A 20762-nucleotide genomic window follows, 5' to 3' on the forward strand; every position below is an offset into this window, starting at 1 on the left:
AGGAGAGTAGCTGGGTTCCTCCTCCCTCCCCACGTAGGGGCGGACACAGCGCAGCAGCCCCACCATGTCGCTGGGCCTTCCTCCCCACTCTAACAGAAGCCCCGTGTTACTTGAGGAGAGTAGCTGGGTTCCTCCTCCCTCCCTGACGGCAGGGGCGGCCACAGCAGCAGCCGGGCCCTTACTGCCGCTGGGCCTTTTCCTCATCTTACCGTAACCCCGTGCTACTTGGAGGAGAGTAGCTGCGGGGTTCCTCCCTTCCCCTCCTCACGGCAGGGGCGTGCCACAGCGCAGCCGGGCCTCGGCCACTGCACGCTGGGCCTTTCCCCACTTACTGCAAGCCCCGCGCTACTTGAGGAGAGAAAGGGGTTCCCTCCCTCCTCCCCACGGGCAGGGGCGGCCACAGCGCAGTCGCCTACCGCTGTCAGCTGTCGTGCTCCCCTCAGCGCTGGGCATCCCAGGCGCTCTTCTGAACGTAAGCGCCTTTGGACGACCCCGCACAGAGCTGGGTCGTAGGACGCCTGGACGCTTTCAGATGCTGCCAAGGCTGAGAGCAGCGCTGCATAGGGGGGATGGGAAGGGAGTGGGGAAAAGCCCACTGTCCACAGGCTTCTCCACTCCAGTGGAAGGCAGGGAGCACAGCAAGGCTGGGAAGAAAAAAGTGCTGGGGAACAGAGCACACGATGGAATTTGACGATTTGCACTTTATACTTTGAGAGTTTCTTACCACAGTGCCGCAAAACATGGTTAAAAAGCATGGATCCCCCTCGCGATCCGCACTTTATTTTTTTTTCACTTGTCACCCAAAATCACCACTCACTTTAACATGGCACAAGTCCTAGACATGTCTGAATAAATTTATGTATCAATTCCACATCCCATGCTTCATGGCCCAACAGTGCCCCAAAAACATGGTTAAAAAAGCATGGATCCTCAAGGATCCACATGGTTTTTTTCACTTGGTCACCCAAAATCACCACCACATCATGGCACAAGTCCTTAGACACATGTCTGCACAAAGTAATCACACATCGCACGCTTCATGGCCCAACAGTGCCCAAAAAACATGAGAAAAGCATGGATCCTCAAGGATCCACATGGTTTTTTCTACTTGGTCACCCAAAATCACCACCACATCATGGCACAAGTCCTTAGACACTTGTCTGCACAAAGCAGTAACACATCCCACGCCTCATGGCCCAACAGTGCCCCAAAAACATGATCAGTAAGAATGGGATTCCTCACCTATCCCACGATTTTTTCTCTCTTGGTCACCCCAAAATCACACACAAACATCACACAGTAGCACAAAAATCTGTTTAAAAAGCAAGGTTCCTCATGGATCCTTTGGCCCCCCTCAACCAAACTGCACTGTAAACCTAGGGGGTATGATCATGAACGTCTTCAGATGTTACCCTGAAATTTTGGTGTCTCCAGCTTTAAAAAAATGTATTGTCGAAGGCTTTAAAAAAATGGTTTCATGCTTTTCATCCCCCTCCTCGACATTGGGTGATAATGGACTGACCTGTTTGTGGGTCCATAAATTTGGGCCCCCCTGAACCAAACTGCACCAAACATGGGGTGTATGATCAGAATAGCGTCTGGGGAGACACCCTGAAAGTTTGGTGATGATACCTTTAAAAATGCGCCCTCTGCAGGCACCCCAGGAATTCCCCCAGTCAAAGCAATTGGAAAAACTCAATGCAAACCACACAATCTTAGGCAAAAATCTTGGGGTGCCTGTAGGGGGCGCATTTTTAAAGGTATCAGCATGAAAATTGTAGGGTATCTTCAGGACACTGTTCTGACGAGTGCACTCCAAGCTTGGTATTAAAGCTTAATTCAGGGGCTCCATAAAGTTATGGATCCTCAAAGATAGCCCCTATATTCCATTGGCTTCCATTGACAACAATGGAATATGTGGGCTATCTTTGAGGGTCCATAACTTGGGCCCCCCCTGACCCAAACTGCACCAAACTTGGGGTGCATAATCAGAACAGTATTCTGAAGATACCCTGAAATTTTCATGCCAATATCTTCAAAAATGCGCCCCCTGCAGGCCAAAACAGGGAAAAAACAGCAAAAAAATAAAAACGAACCCGAGAATCTCGGAAATTCGGGTGTATCCGAGCCTGGCAGGCTCAGATATGGGGGGATCCGACCCCATACATCCGAACTGGACCCGAATCCGAACCGGGGCCGAATTTTTTTCCCATTTACCAACCCTAGTTTAAACAAAATATCATTTTTTTTATTTACAAGCTTCATGGCTGAGTGCAGATTTAAGCCTGGACCCCCCAGATGCTAGTTGAATACTCCACTCACTAAGCTGATCTGGCACATCAAGACTTCTAGAAAGGCTTCTAAAGGGTGGATGGAGCTTTGTTCTTGTTCATGTCACCAACATCTTTCTCTCTTCCTAGACAAATACCGGCGGGTCTATTTCTCTTACTGCCTTCAATACCCACAGAGTCTATTCTCACCATGCTGACACAGTTGATAATACCAGGTAGGGTTATTCCAATCACGTTGATCTTCAGTGGATATGAGGCTGTTTATTTTTCTCAGCAGATAGCACATATCCATATTCTGTCTCTACTGCTGCTAGGCTAGACTTCAGGGATGAAGAGAGCAGCTGGCACTTCTTCCTGGAGACAACCCTGTAAAATGGATTCGGACAGACGTTAGAGAAGTGGTAAGTATTTCTCCTGGGCTTTACTTGCTGATTTCAGGTTTGTGTTTTTTCTGTTTTTTGTGTTTTTTCAGTTTTTGGTCTGCAGGGGATGCAGTTTTTAGGCTAGAAGTACCAAAAATTCAGGGTATCTTTAGGAGACTCTCCCAGTGATGCCACCCAGGTTTGGTGATGTTTGGTTCAGGGGGTCTAACGTTATGGACTCCTGGTGTTCCCTTCCCCCATTGTTTCCAATGGGAGCTAATAGGAGATGGGGCCACCCATTCTTTAACACCAAAGGGGAATGGTCACTGACTTTTGGAGGGCCCCCACGTGAAGTTTCCCTGTTTCAGATCTTCAGGCTATCCAACCTCTTACAGCCACTGTTTCTCTCTGAGATATTGAGTACTCTGCCCTCCTAGCCTTCCTCTCACTGGCTCCTCATCACACACTGGCACCGGGACACCGGCCATCCAGACTCAAGGAACTGGGTGCTGACACGTATTCGTGTCTGTCTGCTGAATCTGTGCCCCTTCACACACAGACAGTGCCAACAGAAGCAGAATAAGAATCGGAAGAATGTTGTTTCACTGACAGGCTTTTCCTTGTTTTTATAGTACGTCTCAGCTCCCCCTACCTGTGGCTCTAGGTGAACTGCACCTCTGCCAGCCAATCAGGAGTTGTTTCCATATAAGGGAATTGTTGAGGCTACACCTTAGCAAAACTATTAACCCAAGCAGAAGTCCACCGGGTGAGCTGCCGCCTGCTGCCACTGGGAAGGAGTCCTCCCAACCCACCCCATTGGGAACACCTGCAGGGGGTGGGGCCTGGCAGCTACAACAGGAGTTCCACCAGCAGCCCAAGGCAGCCAGCCTGTTCAGCCCTGCCTGGGACAGACCCTCCTGTTGGTCTGCCTGCCTGCCTGCCTGCCTGCCAAGCAGAAGTCCACCGGGTGAGCTGCCACCTGCTGCCACTGGGAAGGAGTGAGAGTCCTTCCCCACCCACCCCATTGGGAACACCTGCATGGGGTGGGGATTGGCAGCTACAACAGGAGTTCCACCAGCAGCCCAAGGCAGCCAGCCTGTTCAGCCCTGCCTGGGACAGACCCTCCTGTTGGTCTGCCTGCCTGCCTGCCTGCCAAGCAGAAGTCCACCGGGTGAGCTGCCGCCTGCTGCCACTGGGAGGGAGTGAGAGTCCTTCCCCACCCACCCCATTGGGAACACCTGCAGGGGGTGGGGCCTGGCAGCTACAACAGGAGTTCCACCAGCAGCCTGGAAGGCAGCCAGCCTGCTCAGCCCTGGGCTCGGGACAGACCCTCCTGTTGGTCTGCCTGCTTGGTGTGGTAGTAGCTAGCAAGGGCTATAGGTTTTGGGGAGAAAGCGGCTGAACAATGGGGGCACCTACTTTGGGGCAGGGGATCCCGGTATTGATGGGACGGGGTAGATATAGCGGTAGGCGGCGGCTATATGATAGAAGATCTAACAAGATAATGGGTCATGCTCGTTCGCCTTCTGACCTCGGGACCTATCCTAAGAGACGCATCGGGTGGCAGAGTTCAGGGTTACTCTGCTTCGCCGCTGGTGCTGGATCAATGCCAGGTCCATCAGCAATAAAACCGCTGTGCCCGGTGATTATCTCGGGCTCAACAGATGGAATGACCTGGCTTGTATCACTGAAACCTGCGTGCGTGAGGGTGAAACCTCGCCGCCTAGGGCTAAGTCACGCCACCTCGCTCGCGTGCCTCCACCAGCCACGCAACACAGGGCCGGGGGGGAGGTGTGGCTTATGTTCATCCGCGGATTCCATTCCCTTCAGGGCTGCCTCCCCATCCCAGAGATTGCCGTGGGCATGGAGTGTGTCCGCCTAGAGTGGTTGGCCGTGGAGAGGATGGCGGTCCTCCTGGTGTACCGCCGCCTAGCGCACCAGGGGACAGCCCGCTGCGGCTGCTGGAGGTGGTGGCGGACTGGGCATTGGCGGTTCCCCAGTCTTATTGTTCTGGGGGACTTAACTATGTCAATGCCGACACCGCCTCATGTACAGTGGCTATGGACCTGGTGTCATCCATGGTGGCACTAGGCCTCTCCTTGGTAAGTTCTGGCCCCACCTGGCGAGGCCGGCCACACGCTGGATTTGCCTTTGGTTTGGGGGTTAATATGGTCATATCCTCTACGGATAGAATGCCATGGTCTGACCATTACGCCTTGAAGGTTCAGATGGCCCTGCCACGCCAAACCCGTCTAGGCCAGGGGCTGATTGATGGCGTTCACTCGGAGACTCTATGGATCCGGATTGGTTTCCTGAATGCTCTGCGGGACCCCTGAACTCGTACCGGCACACTCGGCGAGCAGGTGGAGGACTGGAACTCCCGGCTCTCCGATGCCATCGGTGATTGTTACTCCCCGGCGCCCTTCTTCACTCCCGTGTTCGGCAGGCCTTTTGGTATACCGCAGGGAGCTAAGCCATATGAAACGGATGCTTAGACGACTAGAGCGAGTGTGGCGGAAATCTCACGACGGAGGCTAAGCCAACATCTTATAGGACGCTTATGAAGGCCTATGAGATGGCAAACGAAGGCGGCGCTTTAAGAGGGCTTTCTTCTCCTCCTCTCTTGCGCCTGCCAGCTCACCGCCCGGCGCAATTATTTCATATAATTCGGTCTTTGACCTCCTTATCGGCGTCTACAAATCATCGATTGGCTATTAGCTGTGAGTATCTATGAGCTTTTTTGCAGATAAAGTCACGTTGTTTCTCCGGGACCTTCCCGCCACGCTATCTACAATTAGTGAACCCAGGCTCCCTTGTCGCCTTCGGGCCCAAGTTTGGCTCCAGTACCCTCCTTGCTCTCCGAAGCCGCTGTTGACAGGGCCTGCGGCTGCTGTTAGACCTACTACCTGTACTCTGGATCCGCGTCTCTCCTGGTTTATAAAAGCTTGCCGGTCGTATGAGCTACGACCCCATCTGTTGAACATCATCACGGCTCCCTTGGAGCAAGCATGGGTCTCTTCCGGATGTGGAATGAAGGAGGCAGTGGTCCTTCCACTCTTGAAAAGACCATCGCTAGATCCAGGTGATCTGGCTAATTACCGCCTGCCTCGAATCTTTCGCTTCTGGGTAAGGTAATTGAGAGAGTGGTGTTGGAGCAGCTTCAGGGTTTCCTGGATGACGCATTGGCTTCTTCGCACCCTTCCAGTCCGGGCTCGCGTGCTGGGCATGGGACGGAGACCGCTCTTGTCGCCATCACAGACACGCCCAGTATGCAACTCGACCGGAAGCGGATCGGCGCTTCGCTGGTTTTGTTAGATCTTACCGCAGCGCTTGATATGGTCGATCACGACCTTTTGACTCCAATCAGCCTGGCCGCCTCAGGGGTACCGGGCACTGTCCTTCAGTGGATTGCCTCAAGTTTCTCCGGGACCGGAGTCAGTGCGTGGTGCGGGGATGAAGCCTCCCAGAGGTGCCCGCTTCAGTGCGGAGTACCGCAGGGAGCGCTGCTATCCCCGCCATTATTTAACATCTGGCGCGACCACTTGCTCAGTTGGTGCTGAGCTTCAGTTGATTTGTCATCACATGCTGATGACACTCAGCTCAATTTGTTGACGGAGGGGGGAGCGGCTGTCACTTCCCTGCGGCTCTCTCCAGCATTTTTTGGAGGCGGTAGCTGGTTTGTTGCAGCAGAACAGGTTGCAACTGAAACCATCGAAGACGGAGATTCCCTGGCTAGACCGCAGGGGTGAGGTTAGGGGATTTCCAGCCGCCGGTGTGGGAGGGGGTCTCATTGGCGCCGCACCCCCTCTGTTCGCGAGTCTGGGGGTCCACCGGGATTCGTCTCTCCCAATGGAGACCCAGGTGGCTCCATACAACCCGGACTGCATTTTTCCATCTTCGCCAGGCCCGGCGTGTTGGCTCCCTTCCTCTCCCAGGCGGATCTGGCCACCGTGATCCATGCAACGGTCACCTCCAGGCTGGACTATTGTAACTCGCTGTACGCCGGCCTTCCCTTGCGTTTGATCTCGGAAGTTAAAACTGGTCCAACATGCGGCAGCACGCCTGCTCACAGGAGGCGCCTTCACAGAGAACACATCCAGCCTGTGGGTTATGCGCCAGCCGCATTGGCTCCCCGGGTTGAATTCCGAATCATCTTCAAGGTGTGGGTTTTGACCTTTAAGGCTTTGTTATGCCTGGGACCCTCGTATCTTCGGGACCGCATCACCCCATATGTCCTAACTCGGCCTCTGCGCTCTTGCAGAGGCCAACTTACTGGCGGGCCCCCGGCCCCTCTATGACGCGGCTGGCCTCCACGCTGGCCAGGACCTTTATCGCACTGGTCTCCGCCTGGTGGAACACCCTTCCTCCAGTTGTCCGGCCCCCCGCGGACCCGGGTGAGTTCCTCAAGTAGGGCCTGTAAGACTGTGTTGTTCCAATCGGGCCTTTGGAGTGTCCAGCTGCTGATATGGTGCCCCCTTACTGCCCTGCCCCTAGGGCAGTTACATCAGGGTCCCCTCATATTGAGGGGTCCTGCCATCCCCCCTCATGGGGGTAGGTTTTAAATTGGGGTCGGACGCCTTTTATTATGTATTATGGTTTTTTGCTGTTTTATGAGTTTTAAGCTATTTTATGGATTACTATTAATGTTTGTTACCGCTGTTTTAAAGATTTTAGTGACTTGTTTTACCCTGTTTTATGCTGTTCACCGCCCAGAGCCCCTAGAGGATGGGGCGGCATAAAAGTTTAATAAATAAATAAATAAAAATAAATAAAAATTTTCTGGGTGAATCCATCACAGCCATCAAGCCTCTCTTTGAATACCTCCAAAGAAGGAGACTCCACCACAGTCCAAGTTAGTGCATTCCACTTTTGAATAGCCCTTACTGTCAGGAAGTTTTTCCTGATGATTAGGTGGAATCTCTTTTTCTTCACATGGAACCTATTACTAGGGTTGGTCGATACCAAAGAGATTCGGGCAGATTCAAATCAGTTTCGGATCAATGGATTCGGATCAGCTGAATCCCAAACCTGGCAGATTTGGACACATGCGAATCTGTGGGAACATCTGAGAAAGTCGGATGCGTTTTTATTTTTTAGGTTTTATTTCACATTTCAGCCTGTAGGGGACACAGTTTTAGTGTTATTGGCACCACAATTTAAGGGTATAATCAGGAGACTGTCCTGATGATACTCCCCCAGTTGGTGCAGTTTGGTTCAGGGGGGCCAAAGGGGTGCCCCTATCCCCCATTCTTTCCAATGGGAGCTAAGGAGATGGGGGCTACTCCTTTGCACCAAACTTGGAGAGTATCATCAGGACAGTCTCCTGATGATATCCTAAAACTTTGGCACCACTGGCTTTAAAAATGCGCCCCTGACAGGCACCCCCAGAAATTTGCCCAAGATTCTTCGTTCTGCAGTGACTTTGCTCCATTGCTGTCAATGGGGAATTTCTGGTGGAGGCTGTGGGGTGCACATTTGTGAAGGTACAGTCACAAAACTTTCAGGGTATCTTCAGGAGAGTCTCTGGATGACACCATCCAGGTTTGGGGAACTTTGCTTCAGGGGGTTCAATGATATGGGCCCCAAAAAGGGTAAGGCCCATCTCCCACTGCCCCACTTTCAAAGGTTCAAGGAAGGGCAGGTGAATAGCCTGACAAAGCCATGTTATGCCTTGTTAAATAAGTGTTTAGTCTCCTGCAGAAAGGATTTTGTGAAACATTTGCTGTTAGGTTGTGGCGGGTTTTTCCGGGCTGTGTGTTTGCATCTCTGAAGATGCTAGTGGAATCTCAGGAATAGAGATACTCAGACCATGGCTACGTAACCCAGAAACCTCACCCCCTCCAGCAATTTATGTTTCATGTGGGGGTGTTACTGGAGGTAGATCAGCTTGGTGACTTATGAGATATGATAATAGGCCGTTTCTGCCTACTGTTATGGTAGGTCCACTGGTGCAAGGTAGCTAGTCTGTGTATGAAAGCAGTTTCAGCTGGTGTTTTGTAATGATTTGCGGGTTGGATTCCCTCCTTGGTTCTGGAAACTTCTGGGGGAACTTGGGCCAGTCACTCTCTCCCAGCTTAACATCCTTCAGATGATCATTGTGGGGTTCCAAACTGGGAGTAAAGCCATGCGTAGCGGCCTAGATCTTTGGACAACGAATGGGGAAATAGATCAAACAAATATACATTGCCTGAAGATTGGGCTCTTAGTCTTTCTGACATTATTGAGGTAAAGTGTTTATAATACACATTCAATAATGAGATATGCCTATATGACTAATAAATTTTTTTCATTGACTTCTTTAAATATTGTAAGGAAAGCAAATGGAAAATTATTTGAATACATGATATTGAGTGGCTGGAACTCATGGGCATTTTTTGAGTTGGTAAAACTTCCCACACCCGCTTCTACTAGCCCCCCCCCCCAATCTGCAAGAACTATTAATCTTCCCAGGCAATATTCAATGGTTGTATGTCATCCTCTTCTGTTATCTTCATGCAGAAAAGAAATGTTTATAAGAAAGAAATGACCTTTCCAGGAAAAGGATGGAGAGGGTTTTTCATTGAGGTAAGTATCTCATATTTTGCCCTTTTCTCTCCCTTCTTCCTTCCCTTGTCCAGGGAAAAGACTTAGACCCCTTCAGCACATGCAAAATAATGCCCTTTCAATCCACTTTCACAATTGTTTACAAGTGGATTTTGCACTTTCAAACTGCTTTCAGTGCTCTTTGAGGCTGTGCGGAATGGCAAAATCGACTTGCAAACAGTTGTGAAAGTGGTTTGAAAACACATTATTTTGCATGTGCGGAAGGGGCCTCAGCTTTTGAGAGATTTCTGTGAGAACTCTGGCCAGCAATCCTCTTGACTCTCCCTGACAGGATCTGTTGACTGGCTCTTTCTGTGTCTGACTCGATCTCTCAGGTGAGCACACTCTCTCTCTGTGTCTTGAGCTAACTGCAACTCAGCCAGCCTATCAGGTGGAGCTGTGGTTAACTCATTGTGCTTCCGTTTTGTCTGAACTGCACCTTTTAAATTTGCCATTTTATTAGCAATCTGTCACACATGTCCTTGAATATTCATAAAGCTGAAAGTGCTTAGGAAAAAGCATTGCTCCGTTTTGGATCTGTGTAACCTAATTTCAGTTTTATTTACCTCAGTCCATCACTCCTCATTATCTAACTCCCAGGTTTTCTACCATACCTACAGGCTTAAGGCTTTGTTAGTCATAGGCCGTTCCACATGGGCCTCAGGAGCAGCAGTGCACCGGTATACTTGATGCTGGTGCACAGTGGTGGGATCCAAAACATTTAGTAACAGGTTCCCATGGTGGTGGGATTCAAACTGTGGGGTAGTGCCAATGGGGCTGGGCAGGAAACGATGGGGGCATGGCCGGGCATTCAGGGGATGGGGCATTCCTGGGCGGGAATGCGCACTGGTAGAAAAAATGAAACTGTAGGCGAGAACTTTTTCATGAGATGTTCAGGCCTTGTGTGAAAAGGGGGGGGATACTGAGTGATACTGACAGGTTGCTGCCCTTTCCAGAACCCTACAAGGTCACCTTCAGTCAGTTGTGACTCAATGTCACTTTCCATCATGAATCCATTCCTGTATATTCCAAGTAGCTTACCAGGCTTCACTAATTGGAACTGCAATTTCATCCACAGGTTGTCTTTCCAAAAAATAATTTGGGTCCTTTCATGGAAACAACGGAGATGCTAATCATGCCAGACACTTATCCATGTTCTGACTGCCATGGAGATGGATGCCATGGAAAAATAGTCTGACTGCCTCCAAGAGATGTTATTCCAGCAATTTATGTTTCATAAAAGGGTGGAGGTTGGTGGAGGTCGATCAGCTTGGTAGCTTAAGTGTTTTCTTGGGTCCCCATCTTGGCTAAGGAGAGAACTTAGAGGGACGCTGGCATATCAGTGACTGGGTTTCTCTGCCATATTTTATTAGTAAATTGTCATGAAAGGAAGAGTCTCTTGCCCACTGTCATTTTAATAATTCCAAATCTCACCCACTCCCCTAGTATAGGAAGCAGCTTAACCAACTGAAGGAAAGATATCACACGCACGTAGGGCAATACTAGCCCAGGGAAAACAATTGAATTGTAAAAGCAACTTGCAGGGAAAAAAATGAGGATTCTTTCACTGTGTGTTTCTATGCTGAACTGGATTACAGCAACAATCTGCAAATAAAGAGTTATCTTCACAAAAGCAGTCATGGGTTCACTGAGTCTTCTTTGCATAACATTTGTGAAATTACAGCTGGTTCCACTATGTATGTCAGAAGATATGGAAAGGGGAGGTACAGCAAGGAGAAGTTTGAGAGGAAGAACAAAGGACACCTGACCCAGACCACACTTTTATGACAGGCAAGAAGTCCTGCCCCACAAGCTTGATGAGCTACAGCCATTAAGGCAAAAACCTCAGTGATTCAAAGAAATGGCCGTTCCTTTTGTCAGTCAGATAGACTGAGGCACAACGAACAGAACCAATTTGACAATGACACCACCGAACCACACTTGTGTCCTTTGTGGAGGTCTCAAGAAGAAAATATTGTACGGGTGTTTTGTTATGGAGCTGAGAAAAAAACTTCTACGGGAACATAACAAAGCTTGCAACCTCTTCACAAAAAACAGAATCAGAGTGATTCAACAAGAGAAATAATCTAATCCAATCTGTTAACTCAGATTGGAAGAGAGGATGTAGATTGACATATTTAGATCTAATTTTAGCAAATTTAGTGCAATGTAATAGCTGGTGAGCCAATGTTTCAACTACGTTAGAATTACAGCTACATAACCTTTTAGATTTTTCCAGGTTATTAAACCTGCCATGTAGTAAGGCAGATGGCATGACATTGATTCTAGCAATTGTGAAGGCTCTCCTCGAGCAGGGGTTAGTTAGAAAATATAAGTAGTGGACCATGCGACCCTGATCAAATGGGATTAAAAATTGTGTGGGAGAACAAATTATATTAGCTGCTAGATATAGTTCTGCAAATTCCCAATTGAAGAGTCGGTCTTTGAGTAGTTTGTACGCTTCTGAGCAGGAAAGAGAGTAGAGTGATCCAATAGATACAATTTTATTTTCAATCAGAGAAAACCAGGGGTTAGCCTGTGTGTCTGGGAGTATTAAGGAAACAAGGGAATGTTCAGATGGAAGAGAATGAAAACGCAGCCAAAATCTAAAGGCTCTAAGCCAGGCTTTAAGTTCCAAGGAATTTTTCCCAAGTTCCAAACATAGGGCTGCGTAGGGGACACAGTTAGGTAATCCCATAATTTTATGGAAAAATATGGATTGGAGAGAATTGAATGAATGGTTGACAGCCTGGATCCAGATTGGAACCCCATGAAGTAATTGGGATTCGATCTTCGCATTAATAATCTTTAATGCGGCAGGAATAAAAGAGTGCCCTCTGCTATAGAAAAAGCGGAGGATTCCAGAAGTGCTAGATGATGACTGGGTAAGTACTGCTTTTTTATGGGGGATCCATGAACGATTGTGTGAAAAAAGAAGGCCAAGGTATTTAAAACGATTGACCTGTTCGAGAAGGACACTGTTTATTTTCCAATCATATTTCTTCCAGGATCTAGTAAAAACCATTATCTTGGTCTTCTCATAGTTTATTGTTAGTCTATTGGAGTCAGAATCCTCTGCAAAGCACTTCATAAGCCGCCTCAATCCAACTCTGGACCGAGAGAGTAGAACAGAATCATCTGCATAGAGCAGAATTGATATATGATGTGAGGACAGTTTGGGAGCATGAAAATTAGACCTAACCAGGGTTGAAGGGAGATCACTCAAATAAAGGTTAAAGAGAGTAGGGGCCAGCACACAGCCCCATTTAACCCCTTTGGTGGAGTGAATGGAGTCAGTAAGGAGACCTTCCTGAGAACATTTAATACGGCAGCTGGTACCTTATAAGGAAGAGGAGTGTATCATCGATCCCAAAAGCAGCAAGCTTGGCCCAGAGGAGTGATCTAGGAACAGTATCGAAAGCTGCCATCAAATCGATAAAGGCAGCGTAAAGTCTGCTTTGTGGCCTGCATGAAGATTTGGTGGCTAAATGCGCCAAGACTATCGCATGGTAAAGTGTCAACTTCCCTTTGGTAAATCCAATTTGTTCAATCCCGACTATTCGTGATTGTAAGGCCCAATTCTGAAGTTTTTCTGTGGAAACAGTCATTTGGAAGAAATTGTGACTCAGTGATGGACCGTCTGGTTCATGTACAGGATGTCCAATGTTCAATCGCTGGCATCTCCAGTTAAAAGGGCTAGGTAGGTGGTAGGGTTGCCAATTGTAGCCTGGGGATTCTTGGAGATTAGGAGGGAGATACCTGAAAAGGACAGGCTTTGGGGGTGGGGTGGAGCTCAGTGGGGATGTGATATTAAAAGTGTAGCCTCCAAAGAAAACCTTCGACAATACAAAGTTCTACAGTTGTGGTTAGGCATGGAGATTTGGGTGTAACAAATCCCAGATTTGGCCGGAATCTGAGTGAATTTGGGCATATTCGGGCCATAATATAGAACTCTCACAGACAGTATCTCTTCAGAGTTTCACAGGGAAGATGTTCAACAAGATACCCTTTTAAAAAGTCCCTACAGGTTCTCCTTCAACATGGATAGCTTATCATGACACAGTGAAAATGCTGGTGTGGTAATGGCAGGTGCTGCCCCAAAGCACGTCTTTTTTGAAGGCCTGCAAGCTCAGCTGGACTGAAGTCCTACCTGCTTTATAAAAACACTGGGTGAGGGGCGAGAAAGGTGCTGGCAGTGGCTACACCGCAGGGCACCCCGTGTGTGTGTGTGGGATTCCTACCACCATGGGCTCCAATGGTGCGGATTTCCCAATGAGTATGGCTGAACAAAAATTCTGTAACATATAAAGTTAATATTTAATATTCATACCTATTCACTGAATATTCACTGTGGATGAAGCTACTAGAAACCTGTAGTGAAGCGAAGCAACAGCCCAAGGCTTACCTGGGAGCTGCCTTTGTGTCCACATAGCAGGGAGCAGGTGGAGAAAAACACCCTCAGGTCCCAGCCTCTTTTCGCTCACCACCCATCCCCCCCCCCCCGGTTCACTCGTGTATAAGTCAAGGGGACCTTTTTTCAGCACAAAAAAATGTGCTGAAAAAGTAGACTTATACACGAGTATATATCAGTGTATGTAGGTTTTCCTGTATACTGTGTGGACCAATTGTTGGTTTGGTTTGCGGATGAGTAAGACATCTAGAAATGGTAGTTTTCCCTCATTTTCTTTTTCCACAGTAAATTGGATGTTAGGATGGATATTGTTAGTATGGCCCAGAAACTTGTTTAGTTCTTCTTCTCCATGGCTTCGAATTGTGAATGGGTCATCCACATGAGGAAACCATATAGTGGGCTTTTTTGGTGCTGTTTCCAGGGCTTGTTCCAAAGAATTCCACTGCAGCCTAAGGTGAAATACCTCCATCCAAATGAATTAGTCATCTTCACTTTTGGACAGTACATACAATAAGGGCAGGAGAACCACTTTTGCTGCTCTGAATTCCAGGGAGGAAGGGCAGGATATCAATGCAACATCGAAAGAAATATAAATGCAACATCGAAAGAAATAACTTCTTTGTTTATCAAAAGGTTGAGTGCTTTGGAGGTAAATGCACACTGGATCCTGCACACTCTAGTGACTGGAAGAACCAGTTGCAGATCCCAGAACATTTAGGAGAAGAACATGTTGACACTCTTCTAATTATACGCCCAAGGCATTTCTCCTGGGCATGTGTCTGGGAGGCCAAAGATCCAGTAAGCCATTAATCAAAGAGTCATGACATTGTTTTTAAACCCAAAATGCTGAAATAACAAACATTGTAACTATTCGTGACAATACACCTCCTTGTTCTAGTATCTCTGTCAGCTCTCAGACTTGAGTGGGTAGGCATTACAGATCATGCTGACCAACTCAATAAATATATGTGGGTTTATTACATTTATTTATTTATTTTTACATTTACACCCTGCCCTACCCCCATTGGGCTCAGGGTGGCTTACAATGGCATAAAGTGTAAAATCATACATAAAATTCATATAATCAATAAAAACAAATCATAAAACCATTTAAAACAATCCAGCTAAATGCTCCAGATGGCAAGACACATTGTTAGGGTTAGGGTAAGGGTTAGATCATTTTCCTCTGATACCCTCTGTAAACTAGTGTCTTGATTCCTCGTTGTGAGTATGCCGCCACATTCGCGCCAGTCATCTCAGTTCCTGTTTAATCCTCCTCAGCTCCTCAGTATACCAAGAAGCTGATTTGGATCAGGGATGTAGAGGATGCCATGGTGCAACAATTCCAGTTGCTTTAGAGAGCTTCATTTCTCAGCTTCCTACCAGCTCTTTGAGAGACTCATCAGTAGGTGGTGACTCTTGCAGGATGTTCTGGAACCCCTTGGGGTCCATAAGTCTCCACAGGCAGGCCCAAATATGTGACTTCTTGTGTTATCCTCCAGTGGCGTTTCTCCCATTGGGCAAAGTGGGCAGATGCCCAGGGAGCCCCCTTGAGGTAGGTGCCAAAAATGGAGGTTCGTTTGTGGAGGGTTTTCTATTTTCAGTGTTTTTTCTGTTTTTGGCCTGCAGGGGGTGCAGTTTTTAGTAGAAGCACCAAAATTTCAGAGATTTTTCGGGAAAGTCTCCTGATGCTATTACCCAGGTTTGGTGAGGTTTGGTTCAGGGAGTCCAAAGTTATGGACTCTCAAAGGGGGTGCCCCATCCCCCATTGTTTTCAATGGGAGCTAATAGGAGATGGGGGCTATACCTTTGAGGGTCCATAACTTTGGACCCCCTGAACCAAACTGCACCAAGCTTGTGGGTGCCATCAGGACAGTCTCCAGATGATACTCTGAAATTTTGGTGCCAATACATCCAAAAGTGTGCCCCCTGCAGGAAAATCCCAGAAATTTGCCCAAGAACCTTTGTCCTGCATTGAGTTTTCTGCATTGCTGTCAATGGGGGGGGGTGCAGGCTGGGGGGGCACATTTCTGAAGACAAAGTCTCAAAACTTTCAGGGTCTCATCAGGAGACTGCCATGATATGTCTAAAAATGCACCCCCTGCAGGTACCAATGACCTGGCACAAAAAAAAATTTTCGGTCATGGTGGGGTGGCTGCCCATGGTGGGGGGCATCCAACTCAGGTTTTTCCTAGGGCTCCAGTTTGCCTCGTTGACAGTGAAATTCTCAGGAGGGCAAGTGTGTTGAGGAATGTAATATGGCTAAAGTGGCATCAAATGAAAGAACAAAAAAAGGATCCCAAGTCAGGGGTGTAACAGGGAGGCTAGGTTGAGAAAGAGTGGCTTGTTCAGGGTTCCTCAGTGGCAGAGAGGACATTAGACCTGGGACTGCCAAATCCTAGTCCACGCTTCTAAACACGACACCACAATAGCTTTAAGTTCTCCTAAATGTCAAGAAGCTCTTTCCTGGTTCCTCCTTTGGAACATGGGGTAATTTTACAAAATGGGTCATTGTTTTGGCAGGATTTTTTCCAGTGATTTCAGCCCCAGGGAGACTGAGTGGGTTCTTAAAGCACAGGGAGGCTTCAGTGTGCATCATCCCTTTGGAAAGCTACTTCAGCGGAGCTTTGAAAAGGAGTGTGGATGAGTCCTCTCTGTCAGTAGTGAGGCAAGAGATGCTGTGCAGAAGAGGACTGGCAAAGGGCCCAACTAGGTGCTGGGACATGCATCCTCTGAGCCTTCTCCTCTTTGCTGCTTTCTTGCCGACTGTTTGGCTGATGGACCTGAAGGCGCTGGATGAATTCGTGAACCTTCCTGACCCCCACTACAACTATACCTTCATTAACTCGGATATATTGCCCAATTTTGGCATATTAATCTACTTTGATACAATCAACATGACTTCCCAGAAGTGGCTGGATAGTAAGTACTAATTCAAGGAATGATATTTTGACAGCTTTTGGAGTGAGTCCTGGGGCGGTGTGTGTGTGTGTGTGGGGGGGAGGGGACTCCAGGCTGTCCTCCTTCGCTATCCCCAAAGGCCTTCTGAAGGGGGATCCTTGCAATCTACAGCAAGACCAGATGATGGGGTGTGGGTGGGCTGGTTCTGCTGCTAGACTCCACACAGGGAAGGAGAAAGTTGCCGCCCTCCCATTCCTCTCCCTGCTGCCATGGCTGTTCTCTTTGGCCTTTCCCTCAGGCCTGCACTGCACTCTGCTGTCAGTCATTCTGCCCTCCTTCTCGATCACACCAAGCTGGCTGGTAACAGAGGCTGCACTGGACTTTCAGAATCAAAACTAAATAAACTGAACACAGCCCAACCCTGATTGCTTTTTTAATTTGTAAAACTACCATGGTGTTCCCATGAAATTATTTCTGAACACCTGCAAACCTCAGCCTGACTTGAGTACTTTTTTGGCCTCCAAGCGAAGAGGACTAATTCATTTGGAGGGGGGATTTCACCCTAGGCTGCAATAGATTTTTTTAAAGGAAAAACTGACTTTTCCCCCCTCAAGAAGCTTACATGCTCAGCCTCATGGTTTTCAAAACTCAGTCCTGGGGTGCAGTTTGTTTGTTTGTTTGTTTGTTTACTCTTCTAAAAGACTCAACTACAATTAAGTGTTATTAAAATCCTCAGGCCAAATGTTCTTGGGGCAGGTTTCCTGCAGCCCTGTCATCATAAAGTGTGAAGATTTGCCAGAGCTCTTGCTATGGAGGGAGGCCTCCCACAGGTTGATGCCTGCTGCCCATTTGAGTGGCAGCAGGAGGAGGGATTAAAGATCTGCCACCGCTGCCCCGTGCTGATGGCAATGGGTAGCTCTTATTCCTAGACCTGCCCGTTGTGCTTGGCAGGTTTTACCTAGAAGCTGTATAATGACGTTGGCAACTTCACCAACTTCAAACGTCTCCCATTTCTTCACATCCCAACCCGGAAACCCCACTTGAACCCCCTGGAAGCCACTTCCCAGGTGAAGTCTGGTCAAGAAGCACAGTGGTGGCCAATTCCAGGGAATTTACACAGGGAATTTTTTTTCATTTGATCCCACTTCTGCTGGGGGTAGGCCAGACAGTGCTGACTAATGCAGTAGCTGTTATAAGGCAGCTGCAGTTGCATGTTCACTGAGTGGTCCCCTTTGCTCTCTCATTGGACCCTTTTCTCATTTCTTCACTTTGTCCACCCACACTCCAGCCCCAACTCACTACTCTGCCCACCTGCCCATCCCCCTTCTCACTACTCTGCACACCTGCCCATCCCCACCTGCCCATCCTAGGGTTGGAGATTCGGACAGTCCAAATTTGGATTTTTACCGAATCTGCACTGATTCGGATGGATTCGGACGAGCAGGGTCCGAATCTGAGCTGTCCGAATCCTAACAGATCCGAATCCATGGGATTCGGATCACCAGCCGAATTGCGTTTTTATTTTTTGGTGTTTTTTCACGTTTTGGCCTGCAGGGGGCGCATTTTTAAACATATCGGCACCAAAATTTCAGGGTATCATCAGGAGACTGTCCTGATGATACCCTGCACGTTTGGTGCAGTTTGGTTTAGTGGGGCCGAAGTTATAGAACACAAAATGGTGTGTCCCTATCCCCCATGCTTTCCAATGGGAACTAAGGAGATGAGGTTACCCTACTGAGGGTCCATAACTTTGGCCCCCCCGAACCAAACTGCACCAAACTTGGAGGGGATCATCAGGACAGTCTCCTGATGATACACTGAAATATTGGTACTGATACATTTACAAATGCACCCCCTGCAGGCACCCCCAGAAATTTGCACAAGATTCTTTGTTCTGCAGTGACTTAGCTGCATTGCTGTCAATAGGGAATTTCTGATAGAGGGCTGTGGAGTGCACATTTTTCATGGTAAACCCACAAAACCGTCAGGGTATCTTCAGGAGAGTCTCTGGATGACACCATCTAGGTTTGGGGAACTTTACTTCAGGGGGCAGTGGGAGATTGGCCCTACCCTTTTTGGGTCCCATAGAATTAAACCCCCAGAAGCAAAATTCCCCAAACCTGGATGGTGTCGTTCAGAGACTCTCCTGAAGATACCCTGAAAGTTTTGTGACCATACCTTCAGAAATGTGCACCTCACAGCCCTCTACCAGAAATACCCCATTGACAGCAATACAGCTAAGTCACTGCAGAACAAAGAATCTTGGGCAAATTTCTGGGGGTGCCTGCAGGGGACCCATTTTGCGATGTAGCAGCATCAAACTATCAGGGTATCATCAGGTGACTGTCCTGATGTTGCCCACCAAGTTTGGTGCAGTTTGGTTCAGGTATGGACCCTCAAAAGGTGTGCAACTATCCCCATTGTTTCCAATGGGAGCTGATAGGGGATGGGGGCTACACCTTTGAGAGTCCATAACTTTGGCTCCCCTGAACCAAACTGCACCAAACCTTGGGGGTATCATCAGGACAGTCTCCTGATAATACCCTGATATTTTGGTGCTGATATGTCTAAAAATGCGCCCCTGCAGGCACCCCAAAAATTTGCCCAAGATTCTTTTTTCTGCAGTGACTTCTGCATTGCTGTCAATGGGGAATTTCTGGTGTAGGGCTGTGGGGTGCACATTTATCAAGGTACAGTCACAAAACGTTCAGGGTATCTTCAGGAGAGTCTCTGAATGACACCATCCAGGTTTGAGGTACTTTGCTTATGGGGGCAGTGGGAGATGGACCCTACCCATAACATTGAACCCCTTGAAGTAACGTTCACCAAACCTGGATGGTGTCATGAAGAGACTTTCCTGAAGACACCCTGAAAGTTTTATGGGTTTACCATGAGAAATGTGCACTCCATAGCCCTCCCACAGAAATTTCCCTTTGGCTGAAATGGAGCCAGCCAGCCACTACAGAGCACAGAATCTGGAGAAATGTTTTTGGGTGACTGTGAGGGGTGCAGTTTTAGAGCTACCGTCACCAAAATTTCAGGGAATCATACAAGTACTGTCCCTATGATACTCCCCAAGTTTGGTGAAGTTTGGTTCAGGGGGTCCAAAGTTATGGACCTTCAAATGTGTAGCCCCCATCTGCTGTTAGCTTCCATTGGAAACAATGGGGGATGGGGCACCCCTTTTGAGGGTCAATAACTTTGCCCCCCCGAACCAAACTGCACCAGACTTGGGGAGAATCATCAGGACAGTCTCCAGATGATATCCTGAAAGTTTAGTGCCACTAGCTTTAAAATTGCGTCCCCTGCAGGCCAAAACGTGTAAAAACACCAAAAATTCAAAAAAATAACAAAACGGACCCGAATTTTTCGGATTTCCCTGAATTTTCGAGCATATCTGAATTGGCTATAATTCGGATTCGGGCATACAAATCATTTTATGCCCCAAAATACCCCAATCCGAATTTTACCGATTTTTTTTAGTATTGACCAATCCTAGCCCATCCCCCAGCTCTGCCTCCCCACCAATTTGTCCTCCCACCTGTTCTTTTCCTACATCACTCATCGTCTGGCCACTCCCCAGACAGTCCACCCTCTGAAGCGCTGCCCCCACCTGCCTTCTGCAGCAGCCCCCTCCCCCTCCTGGCACAGCTCAAGTGATGGTGGAGGGAACTCCATTCCACCCACCTGGCTGAAACGTTGGGGAGTAGTGGGGATCCTCCTCCGCCCACCTCCTCACCACTCTGCCCTCCTTTTCACCTGCTTCCCAACTCTCTTCCACGATCAGGCTGCAGCTTTTCATTTGCAGGCAACACTTTGCTGTTCTGAGTGGAATTCAATGGCCCCTCCATTTATTTTAATTTTGGTATTTCTTTTGAAAACTGGGTTTTTCTCTGGGTTTATGTGCGAATTGTCTTCTCAGAGACTGGCCCCATCAAGATTGGTCAGGTTCAAAATTAGATATGCTTCTACTAAGGGGCCACAAAGAACTGCCTACTCACATATGAACCTTTCAGACCATTAACATCAACTTCCAAGTTTCTGCTTCAAATGCCCTTCCTCATGAAATTAGGTGAGGGGTCTCTGGAAGTGGGCGGCTGTGGCACTTTCTTCGAGGATTTTCATCTTTCTCTTTCTGTCACTGCCCACAGCTCAGTTCTTTTAAGGTTTTTTTCTGATATTTTCTGAAAGTTCCCTCTGTTCAAACCTGTGTTT

The 20762-nt window shown here is 48.2% G+C and overlaps 1 protein-coding gene and 1 long non-coding RNA gene across 2 annotated transcripts in view; one reads left to right on the forward strand and one right to left on the reverse strand.

Moving 5' to 3' along the window:
- LOC125430514 (autocrine proliferation repressor protein A-like) overlaps positions 1–20762 on the reverse strand; it is a 435445-nt gene that overhangs the window by 230819 nt on the left and 183864 nt on the right. The gene's annotated exons all lie outside the window — the stretch shown is intronic.
- Positions 2653–10434, forward strand: LOC125430515. The gene is made up of 3 exons (XR_007244180.1): positions 2653–2692; positions 9152–9217; positions 10314–10434. It is a non-coding gene; the product is annotated as an uncharacterized LOC125430515 (long non-coding RNA).

The sequence above is a fragment of the Sphaerodactylus townsendi genome, linkage group LG04, assembly GCF_021028975.2.
Source record: "Sphaerodactylus townsendi isolate TG3544 linkage group LG04, MPM_Stown_v2.3, whole genome shotgun sequence".
Lineage (NCBI taxonomy): Eukaryota > Metazoa > Chordata > Lepidosauria > Squamata > Sphaerodactylidae > Sphaerodactylus > Sphaerodactylus townsendi.